The sequence below is a fragment of the Triturus cristatus genome, chromosome 7 (assembly GCF_964204655.1).
Source record: "Triturus cristatus chromosome 7, aTriCri1.1, whole genome shotgun sequence".
Classification (NCBI taxonomy): domain Eukaryota; kingdom Metazoa; phylum Chordata; class Amphibia; order Caudata; family Salamandridae; genus Triturus; species Triturus cristatus.
This window is the reverse complement of record NC_140590.1, coordinates 1,789,655,971-1,789,670,568: the sequence shown is the minus strand read 5'-3', so window position 1 is coordinate 1,789,670,568 and position 14,598 is coordinate 1,789,655,971. Positions and strand designations below refer to the sequence as shown.

The 14,598-nt window shown below is 45.3% G+C and overlaps 1 long non-coding RNA gene across 1 annotated transcript in view; it reads right to left on the bottom strand.

The window, feature by feature from the left end:
• Positions 1 to 447: 447 nt before the first annotated feature.
• LOC146813135 (uncharacterized) overlaps positions 448 to 14,598 on the bottom strand; it is a 210,602-nt gene continuing 196,451 nt past the window's right edge. The window contains exon 3 of the long non-coding RNA XR_014966959.1: positions 448 to 543. This is a non-coding gene — a long non-coding RNA (uncharacterized LOC146813135). The remainder of the gene's footprint in view (positions 544 to 14,598) is intronic.

The window sequence follows — 14,598 nt, the reverse complement described above, 5'->3', positions numbered from 1 at the left end:
GTGTGGGATGAACAGAATGATAGCTTAGACATTAATACTGTGTGTGGGGTTGGATCTATGAGACCAACTAACCAGCATCTAGTTGTCAATCCAATGCACACAACCCTATTCATGATGGTCAAATAACGCAGGGGAAGGCAGATCACCACATACCTATCATAAGCCATGACTGTGAGTAAAAGGCATTCTGTGGAGGCTATGCCAACAAAGAAATGCATCTGGAGCAAGCATTCAGTGAGAGAGATGAATGTACCTTCCAGAAAGAAGTGGGCCAGCATTGGTGGGAAAATGATTGAGGTGTAAGTGAACAAGGGATAGGTTTTTGAGGAAGAAGTACATAGGAGACTGCAGTTGTGAACTACAGCTGATGACTGTCACAATAAGAAGATTCCCAATCAGAGTAATCAGGTAAATCAGTACAAAAGCAACAAAAAGCATAACTTGAATCTGAGGAAAGTCTGAAAACCCTACAATAAGAAACTTTTCCATCAAGGTTATATTCTCTTCTTTCATTTTCCCAGAGACACAGTTCTGCTGTGAAAGCTGAAATGACAAACATTAATACATAGTTATATATATATATATATATGTATGTTTATTTGTTGTATAAGCCAATACAAAAAACATTGTGCAATACATTATAGGTGGAGCAGGACTGACCATTCTACTAAATCACTTAGAAAAAAATAGCTGCATAACAATCCTGAGAATGAAATGGAGATGCAGCATCACAATTGAATTCCTAAAGCTTTCAGGATTACAATAATTCATTAATACATACATAAATAAATGACATAAGAATAATATACATAATAATAATATTGCTCATACATCTGATACATCATAGCAAAAAAACCCTATTGCTGCACCTGTTATAACTTAATAAACCAAACATATCACATAGACCTAAAGTGCAACATGCAAAATTAAGACATTAACAGGAACCTGTGCCACCCAATCCAATTTTAGAATCAACAGTTCCTATTTAATATTTTGAGTACATGGATCAAGTCTGAGCACAAGATTCAAGAATTCATTCAATCAGACATTTTGCCCCTGATTATGTCTCCTAATCGACATTTCCTTATCTCTTAAGAATATAGAGACTAGACTCCAGGTTATAAATTGCCAGGAGTCTAGCTCTCTACATTTCATAGCACAGGGGTTATGTTTTCAACCAGACTGAGGCAATACAAAACCTAGCCACTGCAGTTGCCACAAAAATCAAATACCCTCCTTTCCTCAAAGTCTGATTGATTTGTGTCTCATTGGTCAGCCTTAGCAGCATCATTAGGGGTGTAACGGTAACAGATATAGCAGTAACATTGGTCAGAAATTGTAATTTAGGACAAATGAAGAACATATGAAGTATTTCCACCTGTTCAACCTAGCATCGGGTACATTTACCATCAGCTGCCCCTCCCCATATAATATAGATTAAAAATTGTTTTGTAGGTTTGTGCCCTCAGATTGGATGACAGTAAAATCTTCTCTCCCATTTTGGTAGATTCCTGTAATAGTTCTCTTTCCTGATTAAGTCTTACATTCCACTTATGATTCTGGGCTTCCAAATTGTACGTTTGGGTTTCTAAGAGCCAGCCATATAGAATGGCAATTCTGTTTCTCCATCTAATTGCCTTAATGTGTATTGAAAGAAAACCTGCCAAGCTGAAGGCATCATCTAACCTGCTTCCAGACTTTATTGGCGGTTGCCAGAACCTTAAATCCAGTCTTTTTGTAATAACTCGAGTCTAGATTCTTTAACAAACACTTCTGTACCCGTTAACAGTTTGATATATAGCTAGAGCTTCTGCAACAACCATATTGTCCTCCCCTGTTAATAAGATTCTCATATTTTGTTTAAGACAAGCCCAGTAACAAAATGTAAAATCACGAATTGTCTATCTCCAAGTTCTAAGCAGTTTAATAAATTGCATTGCCCTTTGAGGTTTCCTCTGACTCCATATAAAGCTAATACAAAGTGATTATAGTTTATGTAGCTGGATTTTAGTAGTATCCAAAGATACAGTCGATTGAAATATAGAACTTTAGGCAAAATGCTCATTTTAAAAACATTGCAGCGTCCAACGAGTGAAAGATGCAATCATTCAACTCTCTCAAACTCACTTTCAATCTTCCCAAGAAGAGGGAGCCAGTTTGCCACCATCAATTGATACAAGCAAGGTTTGATTTTAATCCCTAAGTTTACAGCTTCCTTGACAATTCTTGGGTCATTAAAGAAGGCCTGCTTAGCACAGATAATCTGTGTTTCAACTAAATTTAATTTATAGCCAGAGATTAACCCAAACTGTTTAGCCACCTTCTCAATTTTCACCACTGCCATTGCCAGCTCTGCAGTGAGTACAACTACATCATCTGCATATGCAAACACCCTGTATTCTTCCTGTCTTTGCAAAATGGATTTGATAGTTGTATAATATTCAAGCATAGTTAAAAATGTATCAATATACAGAGCACAAAGGGCAAGCAGGGACACCCCTGTCTTCTACCGCTAAAAATAGATACTGAATCTGATTCTAGACCCCTTGCACATTTTTTTGCAGCAGGTGTTCTATACATGGCCCTTATTCCCACAATAAACCCAGTCCAAATCCATACCAGCACATACTTGGCCAAAGAAAGTCCCAAGAGACACGGTCAAATGCTTTTTCGGCATCAAGTAAAACCAATCCAAGTGGGGCTTGTTGTACGTTAGCTTGATCGAAAAACGTAACAACCCTCCTTATATGATTGACCATGCCTCTTCCAAAATCTTTGCATGGATTTTACTGTCACAATTCAGTAAAGATTCAGATTTATACTATCCTGGCAGCGTGGGTGGTTTATCCCTTTTTTAAAGATGACAATGTTAGCCAATTTCCAAGAAGGAAAAATCTGACCCTGCTTACACACTTCTGAAAAAATATTTTTATACAACTTCAGGGGAAGCTTATCGGGGCCCAGCAGCCTTGCCAATCACTAATGAACTTATAGCCTCCACTAGCTCCTCCGAGGTAATGGGGGCATTGAGGAGAGCTTGAACTTCTCTACTAAGCTTACTGCTATCCAGATCTTTTAACAATCCCTTATACCCCCTGTTAAAAGTCACTGGCCACTCTGTATTTAATTCTTCATAAAACTCCTTGAAGACTGATAAGATCTCAGATGGTGTCTCCGCTAATCTGCCCAAACCATCGTTGATAGCAGTTATCCTCCTTTCAACCTCTTTTTCATAGCATTCCCTTTTATACAAATAATATTTCCTAGCCATCTCCTTCCTCAAGTACTGATTTATTTGGCCTTATAAACAGTGACCTCTTACTGGAGCTCATTTGTATCCTGATTACTTTGTAATCTCTGTGAGAGTTTGCCCTCAGCCTTCCTAAGGTCCTCATATAATCGCTGCATCTTATTCTTTTTCTGTAAGAATAATCCAAAACTAAGAACCTCCCCTGATTCCTCCTTTTAAAGCGTCCCACACCATCTCACTAGCATAGTTCCAACCAACATTTAATGTGGCTAACAAACGTTAAATCTAACAAGGGTGTCCTGTCAAAACTAAAGAAGCCAGGAAACTTAAAAAACCCAACAAGCGGAATCTCTAACATCAATAGTTTATGGTCAGAGGATACTCTAGGAAATGTCTATATCCGAATTCAGCTGCATGAATAGAATATATAAAAAAAATAGTCTAATCTAACCAGCTTATTCTAAGGTAAGTATAGAAGGTAAAGCCAGGCTCTGGATACATACATTTCTCCCATACATTTATTAACCTATGGTCAGGAATAAATCAGTGCAGAGCTCTGAAAACTTTAGGTTACCATCCTGTATAATTGCCCCCTCCATCTGTATATGTTACACCTCTAAGTGAATATTAAAGTCCCCATAAAGGACCAGGGTTATTAGCCAAAATGAGTGTTCAACATTAAGGCAATCCAAAATCTATGCCTCATCAATATTTGAGCCATATACCAAGCATAATGTGAATTTAACTGAGCCTATGCAACATCCAACAATTACCCAATGACCACACTTATCTACTAGTATCCTACCTGCAGTACAGATAGCGTACTTGGTAAGAATAACTATTCCTCAATTTGGCTTGGTTTGTTGTATGCAAGCTAGCCTAATACCCTAATTCATTTAATAATCTACACTTCCCCCATGGGATATGAGTTTCTTGGATACAAACAATATCAGGCTGCATTGTCCTTAACTCCGGAGCTACTCTATGCCTTTTATCCCTATCGTTAAGACCACATATATTAATAAAGCTTATACAAAGTCTTTGCAGGGTCATCACATATCCAACTTATTACTGCATAGACGGCCCATTCCTTCTAAAAGTAAGATAAAAAAATCAAAGAGAGTTGATCCAGCTTAAAAATATAGCCTTATCTACAATTTTTAGCTTGAACATCAGTTTAATATTATATTGCTTACTCCTTTGACAAAATGGCTTATATTCCCCATGTATCCCATCGAAATACTCTGTCCTGCCACTGCCCACCCTGACCCAACCGCTTGCTTCACCCCTTTCCCTCCCCTCCCATGAAGCAACCCACCCCACACCCATCTTTCAAGACTTTAGGACCACCAAGGTCCATTGTGATAGATGGTGCTCCTCACCCCCCTCAGATCCCAAATACCTATTACCCACAGTGTTTGTCCAAAAAGAAAAGACCAAGAGAAAAAGTGCAATTATAAATAAATACACTTCCCCACTCCAATTTACAGACATATATATACCCCTAACCTAAATACAAGACATCTGAAGAAAAAGACATCTGAAAAAAATGTATTTTGCTTTTATTTCTGAGATAAAGAAATTAGCTTTATCCTTATTTATGACTTTGAGCTTTGCAGGATTGAGTAAGACAACCTGAGCCCCCTTATTCTGAAACAGTGAGATTAGTTGTCTGGGTTGACATCTCTTCTCTACAATCATTTGGCAGTAACCTGGCCTGACAAAGAATTCATATCCCTTCCCAGACCTTTTCCTATCTGGATGTACCAAGTCAATAAAGGCTTAAGGGACAGAAAATTATTCAAACAGATTAGCAATGCCCTAGGTCTTACACCCTCTTGGCCTGGTCGAGCGAACAGTTTAAATGGAAAACAGCGAGCCCTCTTCACATCACGGTCCCAGCACCATTTTGTTACCTCACGGAAGGATTCTGTAAAGAATTCCATGGCAAATTTACAAACATCTAGGCCTTTGACTCCCTCTAAAATCCTGGGAATCCTAAGATTATTTTATTGCAGACGATTCTCCAAGTCAGCCAACTTTCATTGAGTATCGTCTTTCTAAGATGTAAGCATATCTGTTGGTGCTTTTATGTGCTGTTAGTTCATTTTCCAGTGTTGAAGTTTGGTTCTCTGACACCCCAATTCTTTAACTCTGTGCTCTGGTCTCTTCCCTGTGTTCTATTATACTTTGATAAATAACACTGAGTTATACCTTTTCCGACCTGTCTAGAGCTACAATGCCCGTCCGAATTGTCTCTGGAAGATTCTTCCTGGGAACGCTATGAGCTGATGAAAATGAATAATACCATGAGAGGCCACCTGTGCCTTCAGTTAACACCTGCATGCCAGAAGGACCCTTTTTCGAACCTTGTCTGGGGCAACGCCTTCAACTGAGATATCTTCATCCTCCATGCGTAAGTTGCTAGACTCGCTTCATCTACTTCCCAATGAGTCTACTCCTGAGCTCTTCTTGTGCACATAAGACTCCTCTTAACTGGACAAGTTGGATGGGTCAGATAGAGAGAGGAATGTATGTCCAGAATCTACCTTGTTCCCTCTTCCCAAGCTGTTGATGCGTTCATCTCAGCTCTGACCCTGGCAGCCCCCATCCTTATGTGTCTTCAACACCGTATTCGCCACTGTCTTTAGAGCTGAGGCCTCCACTGTGCCTGAGTTGAAATTGTCCACCTCAGTAATCACATTCTTTTCTAGAGCTATTTGGCTACAGGAGTGACACCCCCACCAATGCTATTTCTGAAGTAGCTCCTTCCACCCCAGAAGACATCCCAATGTCAATTAAATTAGCCCCTGAGGATTTGTTCACCTCCAATGTAGTCTGGGGCAGTATTCCCATCTGAAGGAAGCTGCATCAAAGCGCAGCCCACCTCCAATGATCCTGTTTTCTTGTCAGAAAATGTTGCGACAAAGAGGGCTGCCGGAGTGGACTTTTTCGAAATCGAAAAAAAGGAGGAGGTACCCTAAGATACAATCTGAGACCGGGTCAGTATCAGTTAAAAACACACAAGATCCCTATTCATCAAATACAATAATAAACTTCCTATCAGGCATAGGTTATTCAGGGAATAATAAATCACACTAATACAATGCACAAAAAATATTAATGAGTCAGAACAACTTAAGGTATTTTGTATAAAAAACAAATACCATTTAATCGAAGATCAATAATTATTTAAGTACATTTCGAATAAAAACATTCATATAAAAAATCAGGTAAAATACATTAATAAAAATTATTCCAAAATTAATTTTAAAATACATTCATGCAAGAAAACAAAAAGTCGATGCTGCGTTTCGGTGGATGAATGATCGTACACCTTCTTCAGGACCGTTTTCTAAACAACAGGAAATTTTACATTATTGTGCTTGTTTTTATATGTTACTGACTCAATACATTTACACATTTTTTTACCTTTTAGAAAAAGTATATTTACATTACTCTTAGAACATCCCCTCTGACCACTAATTGTTACCAATAATAATTTTTCTTTTAGTACTGAATATACATACCTAAAACAAATTTACATGCAGCTAGTATCATGCTTTACTAGTCTTGCCAAAGGGAGCTAATTGCTTTCAATGTTCAGGGATTTATCAATGTCCCACTCTTCCCTACCCTGGGGTCAAAAAGAAACAGCTAGAATAAGAAATGATCAACAGTGTCTCCAAAAATAGCATATGTGTGAGAAAGGAAAGTAAATCCTCCTCCATTTGACACATACCTTTGATTGGGGTTTCAATTAGTGAGTTGTTCATACATGCCACCGTTGTATATTCAATAAAATCTGTATAGGGAATTGAAAACTTCATTTATATTGTTTCCAATAGGACCATATAATTGATATAACTTGGGTAAAGCTGGTTAATGAGCTTACCACGATAAAGAACCATTTAGGGTTAAAGTTTATGACGGTTACCATAAATGGGTCAACGATATTGATGAGTCAACCTCAGGTTCAATTATGTTGTTAGTCACCATCGAGGCCTAGATCAATCCTAGTTCCATTTAAGACTAGTAGAAATGGAAAAAAGAATAATTAAAAAATCTTGCTCCACTGTATGATATCTTAAGTGACTATCATAAAATACTAGTCTTTATTGATCTTTATTACCTTTTAGATTTGCCGTTATTGACGTGCATTAAACGTACTAAGTGTCTTGTCCAATTGTTGTGATGAGCTTTTATGCGGGGACTTTTTTTTAATAAAACCTAATGGGGAGAAAAATATAATGTAAGGACTTAGCCTAAAGGTATGAGCAAATGGCCCAACTTTTTCGTAAAATTGTCAACTTGTGTCGTTATCCTCAGAATTATATGTAAATATTGTGATCAATCATTCGATGCCGTTTTTAAGTGGGTCCGAATGCCGCTGCCCGCGTCCCACGCAGTGGGACATCAGCAGGGCAGCTCTCTAGTGGCCGCCCGTCGCAGCCTTCCCCCTCCCCCTTCTCCTGCCTCGCAAGGGAGGCCACGCCCAGGGAGGAGATCTCCCAGTAGGTGTAGGAGGAGCCGGGCCGTTGGGGGGGGGGGGCGAGGCTAGCCCCCCTACTTAGGCGTGCAGCTTGCCCAGTTCCTCCTCTGCTTCCCGCGCGCCGCTCCAACTCGGACACGCGTATTCCTCGCCACGTCGCCGTTTTTGGGCATCCGGGTCGTTTTGGTCGTCCTGGTCTGGCGTCGGGTTTTGCGCCCACCCCCCCGTTGTCCCGGTGAGTGTTGGTTGCGACCTGTCCCCGGCCCCACTGGCCTGGATGTTGCCTGGTGGTGGGGCTCGGGAGGTGGGCGGAAGGGAGCGAGACTTGTGCTGAGCCGCGGGGTGGGGTGCGGGGGGCGCCGAGCGAGGGTGCGGGGCCGGGGCCTTGGTGGTGCGGGGCTCTCGTGCCGCTGGTCTCTTGTGCCGCGCGGGTTCCTGTGCACGTCGGTCGCACGGTTGTGTCCCTGGTCTGGCGTTGTTTTCCTTGGGGAGTGCTGGCCAGTGCCGCCTCCCGTCTTTCCCCGATGCTGGGTGACGCTGGGCCCCGGTTTTAGCGGTGTGTTCTGTCCCTCCCACCGTTTTGCCACACATTGTATTTGGCCACTGGGGGTGTGCTCTCCCGGTCTCTGGGTGGGAGCGCTCACTTTTTACACGGAGGTGATCTGTGCAGAGCCGATCGGTCTTGGTGTCCTTCATGGCGAGGATTCGGATCAGATGTGCCATTTGTCTTTTCGGGGGCCCTGTCCTGATGGTGGGGGAACGTATCGGGAATTGGGAGCAGTGCAGCACAGACTGGGTTCGAGACGGGGAGGAAGCAACCAGGTCAAGGAAGGGTGCGGGGGGCTGGCCTGCGGGTCCGGTGTCGTGGGGTGGCAGTTTTTGGTCCCTGGGTATCGTTGAGTGGCAGGTGTTGGTCCCTGGATGAGCGGGTGCACAGATGATGGGTCCAGGGCCACGCATGTGCCACGGGGTATGCGGGATCCGGTTCATGTGGTGTTCGAGCATATTTGAATAGCAGTTTTCACTTCTGCCACTAGGTGATAGAGTTCCCTTAGGTTGGGAACAATGGAGAAAGACCAAAAAATGTCGCGCCCCGGGTGCTGGAGATCAGTGTGCTTGGGAGATGAATGGACGAGGGGCCCTTTGCAGAGAATCAGAGTGCAGTCACTAATCTACCAAAAGTATGTTGTTTAGTAACTAATGATACATCCAAGCAAAGCTTTGTGTGGTTCGTTCCCTGTGATTTTAAATGTATTTTAACCCTGCATTTCATACTGCTTGCTGATTTTAATTGGTGCCTATACCCTGGCTCTTAGTTGTTTGCTATGTCCCTTGCCTCCGAATTTTTTGTTTACGGGAGATTTATCAAGGGTGTTTCTCCTTTCAGGGCCCGCTCTGAATTTGAGATGCCCTGATTTTGAATTGTTGTTATTTTCTGTAGCGACACTGTAGAATTCAACATGGCGCAGTAGATCGAAATTGTAATAGCACTAATTTAGGAAAGATGGTGTTTTTATTTTGTATTATGGTGTAATGATTGTGTTTTACCTCCCGCTTCAGGGATCTTTATGTAAATTCCAGGTCATACTTTTGAAACGAAGCAGGCCATACCGGCCTTCCATGCTTCTGAGGTAGATAAAAGAAAGTATTTTGCACCTTTACGCCCTTGCAGTTGTGGCTGTTTGGGCGCGTTTGCCAGCGGCGTGTGAGATTGTCGCGGGATTTGTGTGAATCTCTGGAGATATCATGGGGGGCACCGGTAGTTCCCCCCCCCCCCCCCCCCCCAACAGTATTAGAAATGGTATTAGAAACGCGGGTGGGTAGGAGAGTGTGTAGGGCATCTTTGGACACAGGCAGAAGAGACAGGGCTTCCTCTTTACAGTATACCCTGTCCTCCATCGTGGTCAATGAACACATGTATAAATGGAGAATTGACTGATGTGCGAGATTTGAGGCACTTTCTTCTCCCTTCTGAACTCTCCACCTAGTGTAGCGCACACTGGCAGATCACGAAGTATTGGGATCACCGTCTTCTTGACCTCGACGCTGACTTTGAGGGCGCAGTTGACTTCGCCATTATGCAGGAGTTATAAGCACATCTATCAGTCGCCCCCCCGGCGGTCACGCGTGATGTCTTTGCGCCGTATCCCGGACACGCTGCGGTCGCTCCCCCGCTGTACCTGGTGGTCTCGCGTCGGCCGGCGCGGTTTCTTCACTCCCCCCCGCTTGATACGCGGTGTTTGCGGCACACTCTCGGGCTGCATGTTTCCGGGCCAGGGGGTCATCGGCATGCGCGGTGAGTTTTGGGGGGCCAGGGAAGTTCTTTTGGGTCTTGTTGGGCCAAGAGCATTGGTGGTTGTATTGCGGGCGCCATGTTTTAGGATGATTACTGCGCCAGTGTGAAAAGGAAGATCGGCTTCCTTCATAATGCCCTGCCCCGCCGCATGTGTGAGATCGCGGGTTCAACCGCTCGTTCGCCTTGGGCAGCTTGTCGTCGGTCGTGTCTGCCGCTTGTCCGGCATGACGTTCATTTGCCGGTGAGTCGGGCCTCTGGGGGCCGGTTGTCACTGATACTGTGGTTCCCGTATCAGCGCTGTTAGGGCATATCAGCGCTATGTAGCTCGCAGTCGCTTTGTGCCTGTCAGGCAAGTCTTGGCCGCATCCCCGTGTCGGGCAGTTGCTGGGCCTTCAGTCTGGTTTTTTGTGTTGGAGCGAGGCCGGGGGACAGGGAAGTGGCGGTGCGGGGTGCCTGAGAACAGGAATGGCCTCAGTGTTTGTGCGGTTGCGGGCTTTGCACTGCTGTGGCGTCACGGCCGTCGGATGTGTTATTGGCTATGTTCCTGGGGAAGGAGCAGCAGTGTGTACAGTTGAGGTTTTGATTTCGGTGAAGTTGGTGGAGAGACACGCCGAAACGTCTACACCGAATATTCTATCACCCGCACTCGAGGAGGTTTTCAGCCCTGCTTTTAGACCCGCAAATGGCGCTGAGGAAGGGGGTCTTAGTGGGTAGGATTCAATGTGTTCCGGCCAGCAGGTTGACCGCGGGTGAAAACATTAGCTATAACATACCCGCTTGTAAAACGCGCTTGCTCAAGTAATGGGGTCTAACACATTGGGCAGCGACGTTAAGTAGTTTGGTTAAATTGTGCAAGCGATGCCGGGCTATGCGATGGCGCAGACGTTGGAAGCACGGGGAGAAGCTCGTGGCCTCCGCACGAACAAACAGAAAGTCTGGAAAGTCTACGGTGCTGCTTTCCGGTCGCAGTCTCCTCGGGAGGCATGGGTTCAATCCTACTGCAGACAGTCCTGGGTTTACGCTACTTTACTGCTTGGGAAACATAATCATCGGTTTGATCTGGCCCAATTAAGCACTGCTTATGTGGTGCTGTGACTCAGTAGGTTGAAGCGCCTGTCTAGTAAACAGAAGGAACTGAGTTCGATCTTAGCGGTGCCTTCATGCTGTGAGCGCGTTCCTGGGGAGTTCAGCAGATGCATTCTTATAACCCAGTCATCATTGTGGGTACCGCAAACATTCGCTTCCGCGTGGGCTCACCTGCTACCGATACCACGTCATCTGATATCGATCCCTACTGTTTTAATTTAAAATGTGCGCGTGCGAAGCACGCCGCCTGCGGGTCGAGTTTGCGCTATATGGGTGCTTTCCAGTTTGTGGGTGGCGCCGCTGCGCAAGGGCAGTTTGTTTCGGTTTGTTGTGCCCAGGTCGCTTGGCTCTCCTATCTACCCCTGCCCAACAAAGGTTGGCATGTGCAAGCCAACCGGTCTCGCTTTGCCTCGACGCGTGGTGGTTCGCGCTTCACAGGTACGATTTTGCTAGTTATGGGCGTGGCGCCGCCACACGAGGGCAGTTTTTTGCTCGGTTCGTTGTGCCCAGGCCGCGCGGCTCCGCTTTACCTACTGGTGTAATTCAAATATGGCGCGCGTGCAAAGCACTCCGCTGCCTGCGGGTCGAGTCGCACCATATGGGTTCGTGTCTCAGGAATGACGCTGAGCATCCTGCGGTTCTGCAAAGCACCCCACCTACCTCTGCCTAACAAGGGCTGGCAGTGCAAGTCAATCGCTCTCCCCTTTTCCCCGACGCGTGATTGTTCGCATTTTTTCAGGTGTGGTTTATACTTTTGTGCGTGGCGCCGCTGCACGAGGGCAGTTTGTCTCGGTTTGTTGTGCCCGGGTGTATGCACACCTCTCGCGGGGCACAGGGTCTAAGGGCACGCGGTTCAGTGGTACTACATTATTTAGATCCGGGGCCAGGGGATACGTGCAAGTACGATTGGTGGTCTGTAAACGCGAGCGACCGCGACGCAGCCTCATGGGTAGGGCACAGGCCATGCGGCGCAAATGCGTCTTTGGGTTACCAACTATGTGGATGCTGGTGTATTTACTCGCGTTGTTTACCCCCCCTGGAGAAAGACCCAGGGCTATAGAGTGGAGGTTTTGACTTCGGTGTAGTTGGTGCATGGGCTAAATATTCCACGTTGCAAAGAACGTGTGCCAAGTAGACGGAGGCATCCTTTTGGTTACTTGCAATGGATATCTTAAAGCCCTAGTAGTCAACAATGAGCCACGAACAATCCCCATAGGGCTGCATACACACCACTACGCATAGATTATTAGAACATTGTTTAGTGTTTAAAAGGGTTAATTTGGCTAGACCCGATTGAGCTTGTGCTTCTCCACACCAAGCAGCCTTAAACTACACTGCCTGCCAGTAGGGATGACATGAGTCTCCTACACTTCAGTCCTTGGCTGGTTAACCTTTCCTATACACTGAGTCATATGCGTATGATTGACTGGCTCGGGGTTTTTTTTTTTTTTTTTTTTTTTTGTGTGAGATGCAAAGTTCTCGGACACCCTACACGGGTAGGAGTAGCGTTATCTGACTAATTAAATGCATCTTAGAGTGTGGTTATGGAAACTTGGTCAACTCTTGCAGGGGGCTAGTGAGTGAATCTGAGGTGGAGGCGGCATTGGGGGGGCGCCAACAACATCCTTGCACAAGGCACCACCATCGCCGTTCCGCGAGAGCTCTACAACGCTTTTAGGGCGTGCTGAATTACATTGATCATAACCAGCACAGGCAGGATACAAACCAAATTATTACCGGCAACTAAGCATATTAAGCATAATTTTTCTAGAGATACCCAATGAAACTGGTTTATCGGGCAGAAATAACAGACATCAAACTTTACGCACTGTACCTTATGCTTTACATGCACAACTAGCCAGTGCTTGGCCCATTACTAGATGCTGGAGAGGACTAGGCCCGAAGTCTCAGCGCCTTATCAATATGCAGTGCTTCTGGAACAATCACCTCATCTCCCCGTGCCTAATAAGAAATGAGTGTGTCCCTGGTGTAGCGTTATTTGGTGCGCAGGTTCAGCGCGCAACCACTCGATACCTTACGGGTCGTACAGCACTACCATAAACGGCAAATTTAACTTGAAGGCTGTTTCATTCCTGAAGCCGGGAACCAGATGCCACCATCACTGAAGTAGGCCTGGCTGAGGGTGATTAAGATAGTCACATGAGATTAAATATTGGTTAAATATTTGGATTCGGAATACTGATTTATTATGGTGAGTTCCACGCTTAGGCCAAAAGATGCTGCTGCCTTATGTTTTGGCCGTGCTATTCGGAACCAGCCGTGTAAGGTTTTCTGCTACTCACAGTCATAGGGGCAGCTTAGTCCATACAGGAAAGCCAGCAGCCTGAGAACAACTGGGTAAGGTTTCCCTCACAGCAGTCATAGTGGCAGCTTGGTGTATATAGGAAAGTCAGCAGCCTGTGCTGTGTTGAGGCAATTTGTAGGCCTGGGTTTGTGTGTCATACATAACATCTTGAAGGTATTTCGTGAGTTCCACCATTAAGTTACCTATAGCACAGCAACACCGGGATAACAAGGACTGTAGACAATCCTATTGACCCCTTTCAAGCAGCATTAAAGTCCGAAAGCTAGCTTCCATTCAACAAGCGAGGCAATTGGATATGCTGTCCCAGTGGAGAGCAAGAAAAGATTGGGATAGACAGCGGGACTAGTATAAGACTCTAAGACTCGTCCAATTTTATGGAATTTAATTTGTTATTTGGGTCCTCGAGCTGAGAGATGTATTCTTCGGCAGCTCAGTCAGTCATATAAAAGGCGTACGATTAGCAGTGGGGTTAAAAATGTTTTGCCCAGCCGAGCAATCATGCAATCCTCGCAGTAGCAGCAGCAACTCAGGAACCATGACGCTATCGATACATCACCTTGTAGATAGAGTGGAAATTAAATCCTTCGTGCTAGGATGTGAAGGGAAGCGATGGATTGAGGAATGCAGCTATGGTTCAGTTCTGGCTCCATATGCAGGTGCCAGATCTTCCCATAAATACGTTAGGATGATCTGCTGTGGCATCGCTCAGAAGGTTAGGAACACCTGTCACGTCTAAGCTTACGGCAGTGGGGCCCAAAGACATCCTTTGTTCGTCTGCCCCGGGCTTCTGAGTAATGTTGCAAATTAATGCCGTCTTTTACGGGTTACAGAACAGGACCCCTAATTCAGCCCATGACAAGCTGGCGCGGGGGCAGGGCACATATAACAGCAAAGGGAGGAAGGGGGGCTCTGGCAGCGACGGTAGCCTCCCCAGAGCTGTGGCGGAGTTACAGGGCGATCTGGAGGCAGACGGGTACAGTAAGGGTACCTCTGCGACAGGCGGTACAGTAAGGGTACCCCTGTCCGGCACAGTAAGGGTGCCCGAGCCAAGGTCCACGAGCCGAAGGAGGTTCTGGGAAGACCGCGACGGCGCCCCGTTAGTCCTTCGGGCGGTTGGGGGGCCTGACCAACCGGGGGTGTGCCACAAC